Raw genomic sequence first — 4,144 nt, 5'->3', positions numbered from 1 at the left:
TTCTGGAGCACACGCTGTAGGCACCTGGATTCCAACCAGGGAGGAGCACTCTCTAAATCACCCTATATTAACTGTAGCCATGTAACTAATCTCAGCAATGGAAGGTTCAGGGAAAATTTAAAATAAATTTGCTTATTTGGAAGTAGATAGTGATGGTGGCAATATTGTGAATGTAACTAGTGTTACTGAATTATGTACTTAAAAATGGTTAAAATGACAATTTAATAATGCAGGACACTCATGGACTTGTACACTTTAAAAGGTGAATTGTATGGTATGTGAATATGTTAATAAAGATATTAAATTTTTTAAAAATATATCTGCTTGTCTTTTCCATCCTTTCTGGTCCCACAGCTCAATGGTGGAAATGGTACTGACACTAACACAGTCATGAAAAAGCTCTAGCGGACACCAGAGGAAAATCAGGATGAAACCAGTGTCCTAAGAGGTCCTATAAATAAGGCCTTCTACCAATCTACCCTTAGCTTACTTTCAGACTATAATGAAGGAAAATACACTCTTGTCTTGGAGCTTTAGGATATAGGTTCTTTTCAGTTCAGCAGTTTAACCAGTATTCTAACCAGTTTCCTGTCACCCCAATTCTCTTAATGAAAAAGACAATGATTTTGAGAAACAAAAGACACTAATTGAGGCTTCTTTTGCCTCAACTCTACTGTTGTAACAAAATACCCAAAATAGGTAATCAATAAAGTCTAGAGGTTTACTTAGCTCATCATTTTAGAGGCTGGGAAGTCTAAGGCATGGCGTTAATATCTTCAAGACCTTCTTGCTACATCATAACTTGGCACAGGGCATCACGTGGTGAGACGGAGTAAGCTATTCAGAATTGCTCTTGTGACAGAATACCCATTAAGGATGGAACTGGAAATCATCATGCTATGTGAAATAAGCCAGGTTTAGAAAGACAAAGTTTGCATGTTTTCTCTCCTATGTGAAGATAGACCCAAAAGATAAATGTACACAAATACAAACATGATCATATACACATAAATAGAGAGAACATGTTTGCAAATAGTGGCACTGTTTGAGGGGACTCGGAGGAGAAGGGAGAGGAAAAGAGAATGTTAGTGAATAATACTGAAGTACATTCCATCTGTGTAGCAAGATGACATAATAAAACACACTGAAAGCTGTTGAATAACAAGGAGTAGGGGAGAAGGGCAAGGGAGAGTAATAGAGGAGGTCACAATATACAATATATTCACAGGTGAAATAACTTGGTGAAACCCCTTTGAACAATGAATATACGCTTAAAAAATGAAGGACAGGTCGTTAGGGGCTGGGGAATACTGGGAGGGAGAGTGAAGAGTGGTTAAAGGAGGGTGAATATGGTCAATGTACTTTATTTACTTGTATGAAACTAGAACAATGAAACCTATCGAAATCAATTAAAGTAAGAGGGAGAGGAATGAGGGAGAATGATGGTGGGAATGAACCCAACCAAGGAACATTGTAACTATATATGGAAATGTCACAATGAACCCCCTCTGTACAACTAATACATCTGATAATATATGCTAATAAAATGTTTTAAAATAAAAAATAACCTGCTAAGCCATTAACCCATGCATGAACTCATCCATTCTTGAGGGCAGAGCACCCAATCGCTTCTTTTACTCAGGGCCTCAAGATTGCTAAGTAGACACTCTACCTTTAAAGGAACTCCATCAGCCCTTCTGTGTGTTGGGAATTTTTGAGATAGGTCTCCCTTTTTGCCTGGGCTGGCCTTGGGAACTGTGATCATCCTGATCTTTGTCTCCTGAGTAGCTAGGATTACAGATATGAGACACTGGTCCTAATTACTTCTTAAAGGATTCACCTCTCAACACCACCACAATGACAATCAAATTTCACCATGAGTTTCAGAAGAGACAAACCATGTTCAAACCATAGCCCCTTCCCTCCCTCCTACTGACCACTCTCAGCTTGTCATCAGTAATGCCCCCAGCAACCCACATTTCCTGTAGCTCTACAGAATTTTACTTTTAATTTACCAAATTGCTGAAGGCACAGCATTATGTATAAAGGTAAGCTACTACTATTTCATTTTTTCATTGATTGCATTAATAGCTATTTTAGATGAGTAAATATTCTATAGTGTGACTCAAATAGAAGTTAGTTCATGGCTTCTGCCATTAGCTATACCAGTAGATCAGAAAACCCATGTGAGTCATGCCTGTTTGTCATTGATTCTTTTATGTTACTACAGAAAAGGTTTTAACACATGTAAGCCAAAGAATAGAAACCATCATTTTTCTCAAACCCTCTTTATTGTAAATGAATTTGGTAGATCTTTGAACTTTTTGGGAATCTAATGGTGGATTAACCTCTATGATATGCTCTAAAAATAATCTATACAATAAGATTTCTGCCATAGAAAGAATGATTACTTATCAGCAAAGAGCATACCTTTGGTTTTGTCTGTCTGCATGAAATAATTCCAAATATGCTTGATCCTTTCCTGCGCCTGGATCAACTTTCTTTGGTGTATAGAAAAAAGAAAATTTGATTCTAATCATCTTATGCCAAAACACTTGATTGAAAAAGTATAAAAACCCTTTTATCTTTATGGTTTGAGTACTTGATGCCAAAAGCCTAATTTAGGGATATCTGGAGAGTAGAGCAAATTTGTTGCTTTTTGTTTTGCTACTTGGCTTCGAGTAGACAGTGAATGTGCGTGTGTGTAGTGTGAGTGTGTCTGTGTCTCTGAGTGTTTCCTTATATTAAAGATCAATCACTTTAATGAATGAAAAGTGCTGTTGATCTTGGGGATGGCTTTCTGTACAGTTCTGACTAGAGTGCTAATCTATTGTGTGGTTTAATATAACACCACCAGCTATAAATCTTTGCTGGGTAACACCCTGCCCTGGCTCAGCCACAGTGAGTGCAGGTCATGACTGAAATCCAATAGTCCTGGCTGTGCGTAGAGTGCTTTCCCACTGATTGCCCAGCTCTAGGGAGGACTACCATCCTTCCTTATCAATAATTATGCCCAGTTACTCTTACAGCAACCCACAATAAGCAACCCACTTCAAGTTGCTAGTTCCTGCTCTTCCTTAAGGAGGAACGATCAGTTTTCAGATGAATTGGGCAGGCAAAGAACGAAAAGTTTTTCATTTTGCAATTCACCTAGTGGCTGTCTTCCAAAATCTGCAATAGATTTCATAAACATTATTACTGACTTGGTAAGCAGCCATTTCTGTAGGCACTTACTGTCATTGCCACGATATAAAGGGAAATTCACTTTGCTTAATATTACCTAAGACTTCCAGAGGACTGCTGCAATCATAGGATGGCCCGCCTTTCTCATTTGATGAATGACTTTGTAAGCAAATATCATCCTTTTTAACTCTGTAACCGTAAGAAGAGATGATGGTGGAAAGGGAGACAGCACATCTCCCAAACGCAGCATTCCAGCTGTCTTATCAGCTCTCGTGCTTCCTGTGCCCAACACTGTGCTTAGGACTTGGTCTAGCTTTCAATAACTATCAGCTGGCTCACTGACAAAAGACACTGAAGTCTTGAAATGGAAGCACAACTTCATTTTTCTCATTCGGTTGGGAACTACAGTGGGTTGTAAGCTCCTTTTAAGATGACCCAATAGGAAAGCCTGGTTTGCCTATAGTGCCATTCTTGGAAAATCAAATGCTATAAATTGAATCTGTTGCAAGAACAGACTGAGCAGTGTCTCAGTCTGTTGAAAGGCAAAAGAGCAGGATGGCTTGGTGCAGAGTTTGGAGTTCTGCTCAGCAGCAAGAAGTGCCCTAGCCCAGCACTGCCCCTGCAACCCCTGACTGCAAGGGACTCCCTGCAGTCAGATTTTAGGAGACTTGCCCTGGCTCAATCCAATAAAAAATGTTCATAAAGAAACTTTTTCTTTTGGCTAGAATGCTTGTCTTGAAAAATAATATAGAACGTTGTTAACAATTCAGACAGGGAAGATAGAAATAGGTCAGACAAAAAATGGAGAAGTTGTTCTGGCCTTTCTTTAATCTTTTGAACAGTGTTTGAAATAGCTCTTGGCAGCTGAAATTTGTTCTGTATTTTAGAGTTAATATCTGTGCCAGAGTTTCTGTCATTCCTCTGGGGGTGGTGATCAATATAACTAATAAATAGGAAATGA

This window comes from Castor canadensis, chromosome 1 (genome assembly GCF_047511655.1).
Source record: "Castor canadensis chromosome 1, mCasCan1.hap1v2, whole genome shotgun sequence".
Taxonomy (NCBI): Eukaryota; Metazoa; Chordata; class Mammalia; order Rodentia; family Castoridae; genus Castor; species Castor canadensis.
Note: the sequence above shows the minus strand (reverse complement) of the source record.